General features: G+C 49.5%; 1 long non-coding RNA gene across 4 annotated transcripts; it reads left to right on the forward strand.

The window, feature by feature from the left end:
• The first annotated feature begins 5,433 nt into the window (after positions 1–5,433).
• LOC127917389 (uncharacterized) lies at positions 5,434–17,017 on the forward strand. Of its 4 annotated transcripts, none has more exons than XR_008097214.1 (4): positions 5,434–6,427; positions 10,233–10,362; positions 11,460–11,654; positions 16,910–17,017. It is a non-coding gene; the product is annotated as an uncharacterized LOC127917389 (long non-coding RNA). The 4 variants fall into 4 exon arrangements; XR_008097215.1 differs by lacking the exon at positions 11,460–11,654 and having other exon boundaries at positions 5,434–5,580; positions 5,780–6,427; positions 16,516–17,007; XR_008097213.1 differs by lacking the exon at positions 11,460–11,654 and having other exon boundaries at positions 16,516–17,007.
• The last annotated feature ends 1,596 nt before the right edge of the window (positions 17,018–18,613 follow it).

The raw sequence follows: 18,613 nt of genomic DNA on the forward strand, positions 1-18,613 counted from the left end.
AAAATGCTGATTAATTACTTAAAAATCATACAATGTGATTTTCTGGATTTTTGTTTTAGATTCCGTCTCTCACAGTTGAAGTGTACCTATGATAACACATTACAGACCTCTACATGCTTTGTAAGTAGGAAAACCTGCAAAATCGGCAGTGTATCAAATACTTGTTCTCCCCACTGTATACATACATATAGTGGTCCTTCTGTGGCTCAGTTGGTAGAGCATGGTGCTTGTAACGCCAGGGTAGTGGGTTCGATTCCCGGGACCACCCATACGTAGAATGTATGCACACATGACTGTAAGTCGCTTTGGATAAAATCGTCAGCTAAATGGCATATATTATTATATTATTATATATTATACATACAGTGGGGCAAAAAATTATTTTTCTCAGGCACCAATTGTGCAAGTTCTACCACTTAAAAAGATGAGAGTGGCCTGTAATTTTCATCATAGGTACACTTCAACTATGACAGACAAAATGAGAAAAAGAAATCCAGAAAATCACATTGTAGGATTTTTAATGGGGTGGCAGGGTAGCCTAGTGGTTAGAGCGTTGGACGAGTAACCAAAAGGTTGCAAGTTCAAATCCCCGAACTGACAAGGTACAAATCTGTCATTCTGCCCCTGAACAGGCAGTTAACCCACTGTTCCTAGGCTGTCATTGAAAATAAGAATTTGTTCTTAACTGACTTGCCTAGTAAAATAAAGGTAAAATTAAAATGAATTTATTTGCAAATGATGGTGGAAAATAAGTATTTGGTCAATAACAAAAGTTTATCTCAATACTTTGTAATATACCCTTTGTTGGCAATGACAGAGGTCAAACGTTTTCTGTAAGTCTTCACAAGGTTTTCACACACGGTTGCTGGTATTTTGGCCCATTCTTCCATGCAGATCTCCTCTAGAGCAGTGATGTTTTGGGGCTGTTGCTGGGCAACACAGACTTTAAACTCCCACCAAAGATTTTCTATGGGGTTGAGATCTGGAGACTGGCTAGGCCACTCCAGGACCTTGAAATGCTTCTTACGAAGCCACTCCTTCGTTGCCCGGGCGGTGTGTTTGGGATCATTGTCATGCTGAAAGACCCAGCCACGTTTCATCGTCAATGCCCTTGCTGATGGACGGAGGTTTTCACTCAAAATCTCACGATACATGGCCCCATTAATTCTTTCCTTTACACGGATCAGTCGTCCTGGTCCCTTTGCAGAAAAACAGCCCCAAAGCATGATGTTTCCACCCCCATCCTTCACAGTAGGTATGGTGTTCTTTGGATGCAACTCAGCATTCTTTGTCCTCCAAACACGACAAGTTGAGTTTTTACCAAAAAGTTATATTTTGGTTTCATCTGACAATATGACTTTCTCCCAATCTTCTTCTGGATCATCCAAATGCTCTCTAGCAACTTTCAGACGGGCCTGGACATGTACTGGCTTAAGCAGGGGGACACGTCTGGCACTGCAGGATTTGAGTCCCTGGCGGCGTAGTGTGTTACTGATGGTAGGCTTTGTTACTTTGGTCCCAGCTCTCCGCAGGTCATTCACTAGGTCCCCCCGTGTGGTTATGGGATTTTTGCTCACAGTTTTTGTGATCATTTTGACCCCACGGGGTAAGATCTTGCGTGGAGCCCCAGATCGAGGGAGATCTTCCATTTCGAGGGAGGTCTTCCATTTCCTAATAATTGCTCCCACAGTTGATTTCTTCAAACCAAGCTGCTTACCTATTGCAGAGTCAGTCTTCCCAACCTGGTGCAGGTCTACAATTGTTTCTGGTGTCCTTTGACAGCTCTTTGGTCTTGGCCATAGTGGAGTTTGGAGTGTGACTGTTTGAGGTTCTGGACAGGTGTGTTTTATACTGATAACAAGTTCAAACAGGTGCCATTAATACAGGTAACGAGTGGAGGACAGAGGAGCCTCTTAAAGATGAAGTTACAGGTCTGTGAGAGCCAGAAATATTGCTTGTTTGTAGGTGACCAAATACATATTTTCCACCATAATTTGCAAATAAATTCATAAAAAAATCCTACAATGTGATTTTCTTTCTCATTTTGTCTGTCATAGTTGAAGTGTGCCTATGATGAACATTACAGGCCTCTCTCATCTTTTTAAGTGGGAGAACTTGCACAATTGGTGGCTGACTAAATACTTTTTTGCCCCACTGTATATATCGCTCCGGGAAAATAGTGGGTTAAAAGATCCCCGGCAGTGGAGGGAATAAAGGCCCTGTATAGTCAACAATTAAAAATGGCTTTCCTCAGTGGAATGCGTCCCGAGATAAGCCGTCCCATTAAACCGAACTTAGTAGGGTGGGGGGGGAGCAGCCGAGCTAGGAGAGGTGGAGAGATAAGCCGTCCCATTAAACCGAACTTAGTAGGGTGGGGGGGAGCAGCCGAGCTAGGAGAGGTGGAGAGATAAGCAGTACCATTAAACAGAACTTAGTAGGGTGGGGGGGAGCAGCCGAGCTAGGAGAGGTGGAGAGATAAGCAGTACCATTAAACAGAACTTAGTATGGTGGGGGAGCAGCCGAGCTAGGAGAGGTGGAGAGATAAGCAGTACCATTAAACCGAACTTAGTAGGGTGGGGGAGCAGCCGAGCTAGGAGAGGTGGAGAGATAAGCAGTACCATTAAACCGAACTTAGTAGGTTGGGGGAGCAGCTGAGCTAGGAGAGGTGGAGAGATAAGCCGTCCCATTAAACCGAACTTAGTAGGGTGGGGGCGAGCAGCCGAGCTAGGAGAGGTGGAGAGATAAGCAGTACCATTAAACAGAACTTAGTATGGTGGGAGCAGCCGAGCTAGGAGAGGTGGAGAGATAAGCAGTACCATTAAACAGAACTTAGTATGGTGGGGGAGCAGCCGAGCTAGGAGAGGTGGAGAGATAAGCAGTACCATTAAACAGAACTTAGTAGGGTGGGGGGAGCAGCCGAGCTAGGAGAGGTGGAGAGATAAGCAGTACCATTAAACAGAACTTAGTATGGTGGGGGAGCAGCCGAGCTAGGAGAGGTGGAGAGATAAGCAGTACCATTAAACCGAACTTAGTAGGGTGGGGGAGCAGCCGAGCTAGGAGAGGTGGAGAGATAAGCAGTACCATTAAACCGAACTTAGTAGGTTGGGGGAGCAGCTGAGCTAGGAGAGGTGGAGAGATAAGCCGTCCCATTAAACCGAACTTAGTAGGGTGGGGGCGAGCAGCCGAGCTAGGAGAGGTGGAGAGATAAGCAGTACCATTAAACAGAACTTAGTATGGTGGGAGCAGCCGAGCTAGGAGAGGTGGAGAGATAAGCAGTACCATTAAACAGAACTTAGTATGGTGGGGGAGCAGCCGAGCTAGGAGAGGTGGAGAGATAAGCAGTACCATTAAACAGAACTTAGTAGGGTGGGGGAGCAGCCGAGCTAGGAGAGGTGGAGAGATAAGCAGTACCATTAAACAGAACTTAGTATGGTGGGGGAGCAGCCGAGCTAGGAGAGGTGGAGAGATAAGCAGTACCATTAAACAGAACTTAGTATGGTGGGGGAGCAGCCGAGCTAGGAGAGGTGGAGAGATAAGCAGTACCATTAAACAGAACTTAGTAGGGTGGGAGCAGCCGAGCTAGGAGAGGTGGAGAGATAAGCAGTACCATTAAACAGAACTTAGTAGGGTGGGGGAGCAGCCGAGCTAGGAGAGGTGGAGAGATAAGCAGTACAATTAAACAGAACTTAGTATGGTGGGGGAGCAGCCGAGCTAGGAGAGGTGGAGAGATAAGCAGTACCATTAAACAGAACTTAGTAGGGTGGGAGCAGCTGAGCTAGGAGAGGTGGAGAGATAAGCAGTACCATTAAACAGAACTTAGTATGGTGGGGGAGCAGCCGAGCTAGAAGAGGTGGAGAGATAAGCAGTACCATTAAACAGAACTTAGTAGGGTGGGAGCAGCCGAGCTAGGAGAGGTGGAGAGATAAGCAGTACCATTAAACAGAACTTAGTAGGGGGGGAGCAGCAGAGCTAGGAGAGGTGGAGAGATAAGCAGTACCATTAAACAGAACTTAGTAGGGGGCGAGCAGCCGAGCTAGGAGATGTGGAGAGATAAGCAGTACCATTAAACAGAACTTAGTAGGGTGGGAGCAGCCGAGCTAGGAGAGGTGGAGAGATAAGCCGTCCCATTAAACAGAACTTAGTAGGGTGGGGGGGAGCAGCCGAGCTAGGAGAGGTGGAGAGATAAGCAGTCCCAATAAACAGAACTTACTAGGGTGGGAGCAGCCGAGCTTGGAGAGGTGTAGAGATAAGCAGTACCATTAAACAGAACTTAGTAGGGTAGGAGCAGCCGAGCTAGGAGAGGTGGAGAGATAAGCCGTCCCATTAAACAGAACTTGGTAGGGTGGGAGCAGCCGAGCTAGGAAAAAATATAAAATATATGCCATTTAGCAGACGCTTTTATCCAAAGCGACTTACAGTCATGTGTGCATACATTCTACATATGGGTGGTCCCGAGAATCGAACCCACTACCCTGGCGTTACAAGCGCCATGCTCTACCAACTGAGCTACAGAAGGACCAGGAGAGGTGGAGAGATAAGCAGTACCATTAAACAGAACTTAGTAGGGTGGGGGGAGCAGCTGAGCTAGGAGAGGTGGAAAGATAAGCAGTACCATTAAACAGAACTTAGTAGGGTGGGGGGGAGCAGCTGAGCTAGGAGAGGTGGAGAGATAAGCAGTACCATTAAACAGAACTTAGTAGGGTGGGAGCAGCCGAGCTAGGAGAGGTGGAGAGATAAGCAGTACCATTAAACAGAACTTAGTAGGGTGGGGGAGCAGCTGAGCTAGGAGAGGTGGAGAGATAAGCAGTACCATTAAACAGAACTTAGTAGGGTGGGGGAGCAGCCGAGCTAGGAGAGGTGGAGAGATAAGCAGTACCATTAAACAGAACTTAGTAGGGTGGGGGAGCAGCCGAGCTAGGAGAGGTGGAGAGATAAGCAGTACCATTAAACAGAACTTAGTAGGGTGGGGGAGCAGCTGAGCTAGGAGAGGTGGAGAGATAAGCAGTACCATTAAACATAACTTAGTAGGGTGGGAGCAGCCGAGCTAGAAGAGGTGGAGAGATAAGCAGTACCATTAAACAGAACTTAGTAGGATGGGAGCAGCTGAGCTCGGAGAGGTGGAGAGATAAGCTGTACCATTAAACAGAACTTAGTAGGGGGGGAGCAGCTGAGCTAGGAGAGGTGGAGAGATAAGCAGTACCATTAAACAGAACTTAGTAGGGTGGGGGGGAGCAGCCGAGCTAGGAGAGGTGGAGAGATAAGCAGTACCATTAAACAGAACTTAGTAGGGTGGGGGAGCAGCCGAGCTAGGAGAGGTGGAGAGATAAGCAGTACCATTAAACAGAACTTAGTAGGGTGGGGGGGAGCAGCTGAGCTAGGAGAGGTGGAAAGATAAGCAGTACCATTAAACAGAACTTAGTAGGGTGGGGGAGCAGCTGAGCTAGGAGAGGTGGAGAGATAAGCAGTACCATTAAACAGAACTTAGTAGGGTGGGAGCAGCCGAGCTAGGAGAGGTGGAGAGATAAGCAGTACCATTAAACAGAACTTAGTAGGGTGGGGGGAGCAGCTGAGCTAGGAGAGGTGGAGAGATAAGCAGTACCATTAAACAGAACTTAGTAGGGTGGGGGAGCAGCCGAGCTAGGAGAGGTGGAGAGATAAGCAGTACCATTAAACAGAACTTAGTAGGGTGGGGGAGCAGCCGAGCTAGGAGAGGTGGAGAGATAAGCAGTACCATTAAACAGAACTTAGTAGGGTGGGATGAGCAGCTGAGCTAGGAGAGGTGGAGAGATAAGCAGTACCATTAAACATAACTTAGTAGGGTGGGAGCAGCCGAGCTAGAAGAGGTGGAGAGATAAGCAGTACCATTAAACAGAACTTAGTAGGATGGGAGCAGCTGAGCTCGGAGAGGTGGAGAGATAAGCTGTACCATTAAACAGAACTTAGTAGGGGGGGAGCAGCTGAGCTAGGAGAGGTGGAGAGATAAGCAGTACCATTAAACAGAACTTAGTAGGGTGGGGGGGAGCTGCCGAGCTAGGAGAGGTGGAGAGATAAGCAGTACCATTAAACAGAACTTAGTAGGGGGGAGCAGCTGAGCTAGGAGAGGTGGAGAGATAAGCAGTACCATTAAACAGAACTTAGTAGGGGGGCAGCAGCCGAGCTAGGAGAGGTGGAGAGATAAGCAGTACCATTAAACAGAACTTAGTAGGGTGGGGGAGCAGCCGAGCTAGGAGAGGTGGAGAGATAAGCAGTACCATTAAACAGAACTTAGTAGGGGGGGAGCAGCCGAGCTAGGAGAGGTGGAGAGATAAGCAGTACCATTAAACAGAACTTAGTAGGGTGGGGGGAGCAGCTGAGCTAGGAGAGGTGGAGAGATAAGCAGTACCATTAAACAGAACTTAGTAGGGGGGGAGCAGCAGAGCTAGGAGTGGTGGAGAGATAAGCAGTACCATTAAACAGAACTTAGTAGGGGGAGCAGCCGAGCTAGGAGAGGTGGAGAGATAAGCAGTACCATTAAACAGAACTTAGTAGGGTGGGTGGGAGCAGCTGAGCTAGGAGAGGTGGAGAGATAAGCAGTATACCATTAAACAGAACTTAGTAGGGGGGGAGCAGCCGAGCTAGGAGAGGTGGAGAGATAAGCTGTACCATTAAACAGAACTTAGTAGGGTGGGAGCAGCCGAGCTAGGAGAGGTAGAGAGATAAGCAGTACCATTAAACAGAACTTAGTAGGGGGGAGCAGCAGAGCTAGGAGAGGTGGAGAGATAAGCAGTACCATTAAACAGAACTTAGTAGGGGGCGAGCAGCCGAGCTAGGAGATGTGGAGAGATAAGCAGTACCATTAAACAGAACTTAGTATGGTGGGGGAGCAGCCGAGCTAGGAGAGGTGGAGAGATAAGCAGTACCATTAAACAGAACTTAGTAGGGTGGGAGCAGCCGAGCTAGGAGAGGTGGAGAGATAAGCCGTCCCATTAAACAGAACTTAGTAGGGTGGGGGGCAGCCGAGCTAGGAGAGGTGGAGAGATAAGCAGTCCCAATAAACAGAACTTACTAGGGTGGGAGCAGCCGAGCTTGGAGAGGTGGAGAGATAAGCAGTACCATTAAACAGAACTTAGTAGGGTAGGAGCAGCCGAGCTAGGAGAGGTGGAGAGATAAGCCGTCCCATTAAACAGAACTTGGTAGGGTGGGAGCAGCCGAGCTAGGAGAGGTGGAGAGATAAGCAGTACCATTAAACAGAACTTAGTAGGGTGGGAGCAGCCGAGCTAGGAGAGGTGGAGAGATAAGCCGTCCCATTAAAACGAACTTAGTAGGGTGGGGGGAGCAGCCGAGCTAGGAGAGGTGGAGAGATAAGCAGTACCATTAAACAGAACTTAGTAGGGTGGGGGGGAGCAGCCGAGCTAGGAGAGGTGGAGAGATAAGCAGTACCATTAAACAGAACTTAGTATGGTGGGGGAGCAGCCGAGCTAGGAGAGGTGGAGAGATAAGCAGTACCATTAAACCGAACTTAGTAGGGTGGGGGAGCAGCCGAGCTAGGAGAGGTGGAGAGATAAGCAGTACCATTAAACCGAACTTAGTAGGTTGGGGGAGCAGCTGAGCTAGGAGAGGTGGAGAGATAAGCCGTCCCATTAAACCGAACTTAGTAGGGTGGGGGCGAGCAGCCGACCTAGGAGAGGTGGAGAGATAAGCAGTACCATTAAACAGAACTTAGTATGGTGGGAGCAGCCGAGCTAGGAGAGGTGGAGAGATAAGCAGTACCATTAAACAGAACTTAGTATGGTGGGGGAGCAGCCGAGCTAGGAGAGGTGGAGAGATAAGCAGTACCATTAAACAGAACTTAGTAGGGTGGGGAGCAGCCGAGCTAGGAGAGGTGGAGAGATAAGCAGTACCATTAAACAGAACTTAGTATGGTGGGGGAGCAGCCGAGCTAGGAGAGGTGGAGAGATAAGCAGTACCATTAAACAGAACTTAGTATGGTGGGGGAGCAGCCGAGCTAGGAGAGGTGGAGAGATAAGCAGTACCATTAAACAGAACTTAGTATGGTGGGGAGCAGCCGAGCTAGGAGAGGTGGAGAGATAAGCAGTACCATTAAACAGAACTTAGTAGGGTGGGAGCAGCCGAGCTAGGAGAGGTGGAGAGATAAGCAGTACCATTAAACAGAACTTAGTAGGGTGGGGAGCAGCCGAGCTAGGAGAGGTGGAGAGATAAGCAGTACCATTAAACAGAACTTAGTATGGTGGGGGAGCAGCCGAGCTAGGAGAGGTGGAGAGATAAGCAGTACCATTAAACAGAACTTAGTAGGGTGGGAGCAGCTGAGCTAGGAGAGGTGGAGAGATAAGCAGTACCATTAAACAGAACTTAGTATGGTGGGGGAGCAGCCGAGCTAGGAGAGGTGGAGAGATAAGCAGTACCATTAAACAGAACTTAGTAGGGTGGGAGCAGCCGAGCTAGGAGAGGTGGAGAGATAAGCAGTACCATTAAACAGAACTTAGTAGGGGGGGAGCAGCAGAGCTAGGAGAGGTGGAGAGATAAGCAGTACCATTAAACAGAACTTAGTAGGGGGCGAGCAGCCGAGCTAGGAGATGTGGAGAGATAAGCAGTACCATTAAACAGAACTTAGTAGGGTGGGAGCAGCCGAGCTAGGAGAGGTGGAGAGATAAGCCGTCCCATTAAACAGAACTTAGTAGGGTGGGGGGGAGCAGCCGAGCTAGGAGAGGTGGAGAGATAAGCAGTCCCAATAAACAGAACTTACTAGGGTGGGAGCAGCCGAGCTTGGAGAGGTGGAGAGATAAGCAGTACCATTAAACAGAACTTAGTAGGGTAGGAGCAGCCGAGCTAGGAGAGGTGGAGAGATAAGCAGTACCATTAAACAGAACTTAGTATGGTGGGGGAGCAGCCGAGCTAGGAGAGGTGGAGAGATAAGCAGTACCATTAAACAGAACTTAGTAGGGTGGGGGAGCAGCCGAGCTAGGAGAGGTGGAGAGATAAGCAGTACCATTAAACAGAACTTAGTATGGTGGGGGAGCAGCCGAGCTAGGAGAGGTGGAGAGATAAGCAGTACCATTAAACAGAACTTAGTATGGTGGGGGAGCAGCCGAGCTAGGAGAGGTGGAGAGATAAGCAGTACCATTAAACAGAACTTAGTAGGGTAGGAGCAGCCGAGCTAGGAGAGGTGGAGAGATAAGCCGTCCCATTAAACAGAACTTGGTAGGGTGGGAGCAGCCGAGCTAGGAAAAAATATAAAATATATGCCATTTAGCAGACGCTTTTATCCAAAGCGACTTACAGTCATGTGTGCATACATTCTACATATGGGTGGTCCCGGGAATCAAACCCACTACCCTGGCATTACAAGCGCCATGCTCTACCAACTGAGCTACAGAAGGACCAGGAGAGGTGGAGAGATAAGCAGTACCATTAAACAGAACTTAGTAGGGTGGGGGGGAGCAGCTGAGCTAGGAGAGGTGGAAAGATAAGCAGTACCATTAAACAGAACTTAGTAGGGTGGGGGGAGCAGCTGAGCTAGGAGAGGTGGAGAGATAAGCAGTACCATTAAACAGAACTTAGTAGGGTGGGAGCAGCCGAGCTAGGAGAGGTGGAGAGATAAGCAGTACCATTAAACAGAACTTAGTAGGGTGGGGGGAGCAGCTGAGCTAGGAGAGGTGGAGAGATAAGCAGTACCATTAAACAGAACTTAGTAGGGTGGGGGAGCAGCCGAGCTAGGAGAGGTGGAGAGATAAGCAGTACCATTAAACAGAACTTAGTAGGGTGGGGAGCAGCCGAGCTAGGAGAGGTGGAGAGATAAGCAGTACCATTAAACAGAACTTAGTAGGGTGGGGGAGCAGCTGAGCTAGGAGAGGTGGAGAGATAAGCAGTACCATTAAACATAACTTAGTAGGGTGGGAGCAGCCGAGCTAGAAGAGGTGGAGAGATAAGCAGTACCATTAAACAGAACTTAGTAGGATGGGAGCAGCTGAGCTCGGAGAGGTGGAGAGATAAGCTGTACCATTAAACAGAACTTAGTAGGGGGAGCAGCTGAGCTAGGAGAGGTGGAGAGATAAGCAGTACCATTAAACAGAACTTAGTAGGGTGGGGGAGCAGCCGAGCTAGGAGAGGTGGAGAGATAAGCAGTACCATTAAACAGAACTTAGTAGGGGGAGCAGCTGAGCTAGGAGAGGTGGAGAGATAAGCAGTACCATTAAACAGAACTTAGTAGGGGGGCAGCAGCCGAGCTAGGAGAGGTGGAGAGATAAGCAGTACCATTAAACAGAACTTAGTAGGGGGGGGGAGCAGCCGAGCTAGGAGAGGTGGAGAGATAAGCAGTACCATTAAACAGAACTTAGTAGGGGGGGAGCAGCCGAGCTAGGAGAGGTGGAGAGATAAGCAGTACCATTAAACAGAACTTAGTAGGGTGGGGGAGCAGCTGAGCTAGGAGAGGTGGAGAGATAAGCAGTACCATTAAACAGAACTTAGTAGGGGAGCAGCAGAGCTAGGAGTGGTGGAGAGATAAGCAGTACCATTAAACAGAACTTAGTAGGGGGAGCAGCCGAGCTAGGAGAGGTGGAGAGATAAGCAGTACCATTAAACAGAACTTAGTAGGGTGGGTGGGAGCAGCTGAGCTAGGAGAGGTGGAGAGATAAGCAGTATACCATTAAACAGAACTTAGTAGGGGGAGCAGCCGAGCTAGGAGAGGTGGAGAGATAAGCTGTACCATTAAACAGAACTTAGTAGGGTGGGAGCAGCCGAGCTAGGAGAGGTGGAGAGATAAGCAGTACCATTAAACAGAACTTAGTAGGGGGAGCAGCAGAGCTAGGAGAGGTGGAGAGATAAGCAGTACCATTAAACAGAACTTAGTAGGGGCGAGCAGCCGAGCTAGGAGATGTGGAGAGATAAGCAGTACCATTAAACAGAACTTAGTATGGTGGGGAGCAGCCGAGCTAGGAGAGGTGGAGAGATAAGCAGTACCATTAAACAGAACTTAGTAGGGTGGGAGCAGCCGAGCTAGGAGAGGTGGAGAGATAAGCCGTCCCATTAAACAGAACTTAGTAGGGTGGGGGGGCAGCCGAGCTAGGAGAGGTGGAGAGATAAGCAGTCCCAATAAACAGAACTTACTAGGGTGGGAGCAGCCGAGCTTGGAGAGGTGGAGAGATAAGCAGTACCATTAAACAGAACTTAGTAGGGTAGGAGCAGCCGAGCTAGGAGAGGTGGAGAGATAAGCCGTCCCATTAAACAGAACTTGGTAGGGTGGGGGAGCAGCCGAGCTAGGAGAGGTGGAGAGATAAGCAGTACCATTAAACAGAACTTAGTAGGGTGGGGGAGCAGCCGAGCTAGGAGAGGTGGAGAGATAAGCAGTACCATTAAACAGAACTTAGTAGGGTGGGGGAGCAGCCGAGCTAGGAGAGGTGGAGAGATAAGCAGTACCATTAAACAGAACTTAGTAGGGTGGGGGAGCAGCCGAGCTAGGAGAGGTGGAGAGATAAGCAGTACCATTAAACAGAACTTAGTAGGGTGGGGGGAGCAGCTGAGCTAGGAGAGGTGGAGAGATAAGCAGTACCATTAAACATAACTTAGTAGGGTGGGAGCAGCCGAGCTAGAAGAGGTGGAGAGATAAGCAGTACCATTAAACAGAACTTAGTAGGATGGGAGCAGCTGAGCTCGGAGAGGTGGAGAGATAAGCTGTACCATTAAACAGAACTTAGTAGGGGCGGAGCAGCTGAGCTAGGAGAGGTGGAGAGATAAGCAGTACCATTAAACAGAACTTAGTAGGGTGGGGGGAGCAGCCGAGCTAGGAGAGGTGGAGAGATAAGCAGTACCATTAAACAGAACATAGTAGGGGGGAGCAGCTGAGCTAGGAGAGGTGGAGAGATAAGCAGTACCATTAAACAGAACTTAGTAGGGGGGCAGCAGCCGAGCTAGGAGAGGTGGAGAGATAAGCAGTACCATTAAACAGAACTTAGTAGGGTGGGGGAGCAGCCGAGCTAGGAGAGGTGGAGAGATAAGCAGTACCATTAAACAGAACTTAGTAGGGGGAGCAGCCGAGCTAGGAGAGGTGGAGAGATAAGCAGTACCATTAAACAGAACTTAGTAGGGTGGGGGAGCAGCTGAGCTAGGAGAGGTGGAGAGATAAGCAGTACCATTAAACAGAACTTAGTAGGGGGGGAGCAGCAGAGCTAGGAGTGGTGGAGAGATAAGCAGTACCATTAAACAGAACTTAGTAGGGGGGGGAGCAGCCGAGCTAGGAGAGGTGGAGAGATAAGCAGTACCATTAAACAGAACTTAGTAGGGTGGGTGGGAGCAGCTGAGCTAGGAGAGGTGGAGAGATAAGCAGTATACCATTAAACAGAACTTAGTAGGGGGGGAGCAGCCGAGCTAGGAGAGGTGGAGAGATAAGCTGTACCATTAAACAGAACTTAGTAGGGTGGGAGCAGCCGAGCTAGGAGAGGTGGAGAGATAAGCAGTACCATTAAACAGAACTTAGTAGGGGGGAGCAGCAGAGCTAGGAGAGGTGGAGAGATAAGCAGTACCATTAAACAGAACTTAGTAGGGTGGGGGGGAGCAGCCGAGCTAGGAGAGGTGGAGAGATAAGCAGTACCATTAAACAGAACATAGTAGGGGGGAGCAGCTGAGCTAGGAGAGGTGGAGAGATAAGCAGTACCATTAAACAGAACTTAGTAGGGGGGCAGCAGCCGAGCTAGGAGAGGTGGAGAGATAAGCAGTACCATTAAACAGAACTTAGTAGGGTGGGGGAGCAGCCGAGCTAGGAGAGGTGGAGAGATAAGCAGTACCATTAAACAGAACTTAGTAGGGGGGGAGCAGCCGAGCTAGGAGAGGTGGAGAGATAAGCAGTACCATTAAACAGAACTTAGTAGGGTGGGGGAGCAGCTGAGCTAGGAGAGGTGGAGAGATAAGCAGTACCATTAAACAGAACTTAGTAGGGGGGGAGCAGCAGAGCTAGGAGTGGTGGAGAGATAAGCAGTACCATTAAACAGAACTTAGTAGGGGGGAGCAGCCGAGCTAGGAGAGGTGGAGAGATAAGCAGTACCATTAAACAGAACTTAGTAGGGTGGGTGGGAGCAGCTGAGCTAGGAGAGGTGGAGAGATAAGCAGTATACCATTAAACAGAACTTAGTAGGGGGGGAGCAGCCGAGCTAGGAGAGGTGGAGAGATAAGCTGTACCATTAAACAGAACTTAGTAGGGTGGGAGCAGCCGAGCTAGGAGAGGTGGAGAGATAAGCAGTACCATTAAACAGAACTTAGTAGGGGGGAGCAGCAGAGCTAGGAGAGGTGGAGAGATAAGCAGTACCATTAAACAGAACGTAGTAGGGGGCGAGCAGCCGAGCTAGGAGATGTGGAGAGATAAGCAGTACCATTAAACAGAACTTAGTATGGTGGGGGAGCAGCCGAGCTAGGAGAGGTGGAGAGATAAGCAGTACCATTAAACAGAACTTAGTAGGGTGGGAGCAGCCGAGCTAGGAGAGGTGGAGAGATAAGCCGTCCCATTAAACAGAACTTAGTAGGGTGGGGGGGGCAGCCGAGCTAGGAGAGGTGGAGAGATAAGCAGTCCCAATAAACAGAACTTACTAGGGTGGGAGCAGCCGAGCTTGGAGAGGTGGAGAGATAAGCAGTACCATTAAACAGAACTTAGTAGGGTAGGAGCAGCCGAGCTAGGAGAGGTGGAGAGATAAGCCGTCCCATTAAACAGAACTTGGTAGGGTGGGGAGCAGCCGAGCTAGGAGAGGTGGAGAGATAAGCAGTACCATTAAACAGAACTTAGTAGGGTGGGGGAGCAGCCGAGCTAGGAGAGGTGGAGAGATAAGCAGTACCATTAAACAGAACTTAGTAGGGTGGGGGAGCAGCCGAGCTAGGAGAGGTGGAGAGATAAGCAGTACCATTAAACAGAACTTAGTAGGGTGGGGGAGCAGCCGAGCTAGGAGTGGTGGAGAGATAAGCAGTACCATTAAACAGAACTTAGTAGGGTGGGGGAGCAGCTGAGCTAGGAGAGGTGGAGAGATAAGCAGTACCATTAAACATAACTTAGTAGGGTGGGAGCAGCCGAGCTAGAAGAGGTGGAGAGATAAGCAGTACCATTAAACAGAACTTAGTAGGATGGGAGCAGCTGAGCTCGGAGAGGTGGAGAGATAAGCTGTACCATTAAACAGAACTTAGTAGGGGGAGCAGCTGAGCTAGGAGAGGTGGAGAGATAAGCAGTACCATTAAACAGAACTTAGTAGGGTGGGGGAGCAGCCGAGCTAGGAGAGGTGGAGAGATAAGCAGTACCATTAAACAGAACATAGTAGGGGGAGCAGCTGAGCTAGGAGAGGTGGAGAGATAAGCAGTACCATTAAACAGAACTTAGTAGGGGCAGCAGCCGAGCTAGGAGAGGTGGAGAGATAAGCAGTACCATTAAACAGAACTTAGTAGGGTGGGGGAGCAGCCGAGCTAGGAGAGGTGGAGAGATAAGCAGTACCATTAAACAGAACTTAGTAGGGGGAGCAGCCGAGCTAGGAGAGGTGGAGAGATAAGCAGTACCATTAAACAGAACTTAGTAGGGTGGGGGAGCAGCTGAGCTAGGAGAGGTGGAGAGATAAGCAGTACCATTAAACAGAACTTAGTAGGGGAGCAGCAGAGCTAGGAGTGGTGGAGAGATAAGCAGTACCATTAAACAGAACTTAGTAGGGGGGAGCAGCCGAGCTAGGAGAGGTGGAGAGATAAGCAGTACCATTAAACAGAACTTAGTAGGGTGGGTGGGAGCAGCTGAGCTAGGAGAGGTGGAGAGATAAGCAGTATACCATTAAACAGAACTTAGTAGGGGGGGAGCAGCCGAGCTAGGAGAGGTGGAGAGATAAGCTGTACCATTAAACAGAACTTAGTAGGGTGGGAGCAGCCGAGCTAGGAGAGGTGGAGAGATAAGCAGTACCATTAAACAGAACTTAGTAGGGTGGGGGGAGCAGCTGAGCTAGGAGAGGTGGAGAGATAAGCAGTACCATTAAACATAACTTAGTAGGGTGGGAGCAGCCGAGCTAGAAGAGGTGGAGAGATAAGCAGTACCATTAAACAGAACTTAGTAGGATGGGAGCAGCTGAGCTCGGAGAGGTGGAGAGATAAGCTGTACCATTAAACAGAACTTAGTAGGGGGGGAGCAGCTGAGCTAGGAGAGGTGGAGAGATAAGCAGTACCATTAAACAGAACTTAGTAGGGTGGGGGGGAGCAGCCGAGCTAGGAGAGGTGGAGAGATAAGCAGTACCATTAAACAGAACATAGTAGGGGGAAGCAGCTGAGCTAGGAGAGGTGGAGAGATAAGCAGTACCATTAAACAGAACTTAGTAGGGGGGCAGCAGCCGAGCTAGGAGAGGTGGAGAGATAAGCAGTACCATTAAACAGAACTTAGTAGGGTGGGGGAGCAGCCGAGCTAGGAGAGGTGGAGAGATAAGCAGTACCATTAAACAGAACTTAGTAGGGGGGGAGCAGCCGAGCTAGGAGAGGTGGAGAGATAAGCAGTACCATTAAACAGAACTTAGTAGGGTGGGGGGAGCAGCTGAGCTAGGAGAGGTGGAGAGATAAGCAGTACCATTAAACAGAACTTAGTAGGGGGGGAGCAGCAGAGCTAGGAGTGGTGGAGAGATAAGCAGTACCATTAAACAGAACTTAGTAGGGGGGGGGAGCAGCCGAGCTAGGAGAGGTGGAGAGATAAGCAGTACCATTAAACAGAACTTAGTAGGGTGGGTGGGAGCAGCTGAGCTAGGAGAGGTGGAGAGATAAGCAGTATACCATTAAACAGAACTTAGTAGGGGGGGAGCAGCCGAGCTAGGAGAGGTGGAGAGATAAGCTGTACCATTAAACAGAACTTAGTAGGGTGGTAGCAGCCGAGCTAGGAGAGGTGGAGAGATAAGCAGTACCATTAAAAAGAACTTAGTAGGGTAGGAGCAGCAGAGCTAGGAGAGGTGGAGAGATAAGCAGTACCATTAAACAGAACTTAGTAGGGGGCGAGCAGCCGAGCTAGGAGATGTGGAGAGATAAGCAGTACCATTAAACAGAACTTAGTATGGTGGGGGAGCAGCCGAGCTAGGAGAGGTGGAGAGATAAGCAGTACCATTAAACAGAACTTAGTAGGGTGGGAGCAGCCGAGCTAGGAGAGGTGGAGAGATAAGCCGTCCCATTAAACAGAAAGAACTTAGTAGGGTGGGGGGCAGCCGAGCTAGGAGAGGTGGAGAGATAAGCAGTCCCAATAAACAGAACTTACTAGGGTGGGAGCAGCCGAGCTTGGAGAGGTGGAGAGATAAGCAGTACCATTAAACAGAACTTAGTAGGGTAGGAGCAGCCGAGCTAGGAGAGGTGGAGAGATAAGCCGTCCCATTAAACAGAACTTGGTAGGGTGGGAGCAGCCGAGCTAGGAGAGGTGGAGAGATAAGCAGTACCATTAAACAGAACTTAGTAGGGTGGGAGCAGCCGAGCTAGGAGAGGTGGAGAGATAAGCCGTCCCATTAAACAGAACTTGGTAGGGTGGGAGCAGCCGAGCTAGGAGAGGTGGAGAGATAAGCAGTACCATTAAACAGAACTTAGTAGGGTGGGGGGAGCAGCTGAGCTAGGAGAGGTGGAGAGATAAGCAGTACCATTAAACAGAACTTAGTAGGGTGGGGGAGCAGCCGAGCTAGGAGAGGTGGAGAGATAAGCAGTACCATTAAACAGAACTTAGTAGGGTGGGGGAGCAGCCGAGCTAGGAGAGGTGGAGAGATAAGCAGTACCATTAAACAGAACTTAGTAGGGTGGGGGGAGCAGCTGAGCTAGGAGAGGTGGAGAGATAAGCAGTACCATTAAACATAACTTAGTAGGGTGGGAGCAGCCGAGCTAGAAGAGGTGGAGAGATAAGCAGTACCATTAAACCGAACTTAGTAGGATGGGAGCAGCTGAGCTCGGAGAGGTGGAGAGATAAGCTGTACCATTAAACAGAACTTAGTAGGGGGGGAGCAGCTGAGCTAGGAGAGGTGGAGAGATAAGCAGTACCATTAAACAGAACTTAGTAGGGTGGGGGGAGCAGCCGAGCTAGGAGAGGTGGAGAGATAAGCAGTACCATTAAACAGAACTTAGTAGGGGGGAGCAGCTGAGCTAGGAGAGGTGGAGAGATAAGCAGTACCATTAAACAGAACTTAGTAGGGGCAGCAGCCGAGCTAGGAGAGGTGGAGAGATAAGCAGTACCATTAAACAGAACTTAGTAGGGTGGGGAGCAGCCGAGCTAGGAGAGGTGGAGAGATAAGCAGTACCATTAAACAGAACTTAGTAGGGGGGGAGCAGCCGAGCTAGGAGAGGTGGAGAGATAAGCAGTACCATTAAACAGAACTTAGTAGGGTGGGGGGAGCAGCTGAGCTAGGAGAGGTGGAGAGATAAGCAGTACCATTAAACAGAACTTAGTAGGGGGGGAGCAGCAGAGCTAGGAGTGGTGGAGAGATAAGCAGTACCATTAAACAGAACTTAGTAGGGGGAGCAGCCGAGCTAGGAGAGGTGGAGAGATAAGCAGTACCATTAAACAGAACTTAGTAGGGTGGGTGGGAGCAGCTGAGCTAGGAGAGGTGGAGAGATAAGCAGTATACCATTAAACAGAACTTAGTAGGGGGGGAGCAGCCGAGCTAGGAGAGGTGGAGAGATAAGCTGTACCATTAAACAGAACTTAGTAGGGTGGGAGCAGCCGAGCTAGGAGAGGTGGAGAGATAAGCAGTACCATTAAACATAACTTAGTAGGGGGGAGCAGCAGAGCTAGGAGAGGTGGAGAGATAAGCAGTACCATTAAACAGAACTTAGTAGGGGGCGAGCAGCCGAGCTAGGAGATGTGGAGAGATAAGCAGTACCATTAAACAGAACTTAGTATGGTGGGGGAGCAGCCGAGCTAGGAGAGGTGGAGAGATAAGCAGTACCATTAAACAGAACTTAGTAGGGTGGGAGCAGCCGAGCTAGGAGAGGTGGAGAGATAAGCCGTCCCATTAAACAGAACTTAGTAGGGTGGGGGTGGGAGCAGCCGAGCTAGGAGAGGTGGAGAGATAAGCCGTCCCATTAAACAGAACTTAGTAGGGTGGGGGGCAGCCGAGCTAGGAGAGGTGGAGAGATAAGCAGTCCCAATAAACAGAACTTACTAGGGTAGGAGCAGCCGAGCTAGGAGAGGTGGAGAGATAAGCCGTCCCATTAAACAGAACTTGGTAGGGTGGGAGCAGCCGAGCTAGGAGAGGTGGAGAGATAAGCAGTACCATTAAACAGAACTTAGTAGGGTGGGAGCAGCCGAGCTAGGAGAGGTGGAGAGATAAGCCGTCCCATTAAACAGAACTTGGTAGGGTGGGAGCAGCCGAGTTAGGAGAGGTGGAGAGATAAGCAGTACCATTATACAGAACTTAGTAGGGTGGGGGAGCAGCTGAGCTAGGAGAGGTGGAGAGATAAGCAGTACCATTAAACAGAACTTAGTAGGGTGGGGGGCAGCTGAGCTAGGAGAGGTGGAGAGATAAGCAGTACCATTAAACAGAACTTAGTAGGGTGGGAGCAGCCGAGCTAGGAGAGGTGGAGAGATAAGCAGTACCATTAAACAGAACTTAGTAGGGTGGGGGAGCAGCTGAGCTAGGAGAGGTGGAGAGATAAGCAGTAC

This window comes from Oncorhynchus keta, unplaced genomic scaffold, assembly GCF_023373465.1.
Source record: "Oncorhynchus keta strain PuntledgeMale-10-30-2019 unplaced genomic scaffold, Oket_V2 Un_contig_11389_pilon_pilon, whole genome shotgun sequence".
Lineage (NCBI taxonomy): Eukaryota > Metazoa > Chordata > Actinopteri > Salmoniformes > Salmonidae > Oncorhynchus > Oncorhynchus keta.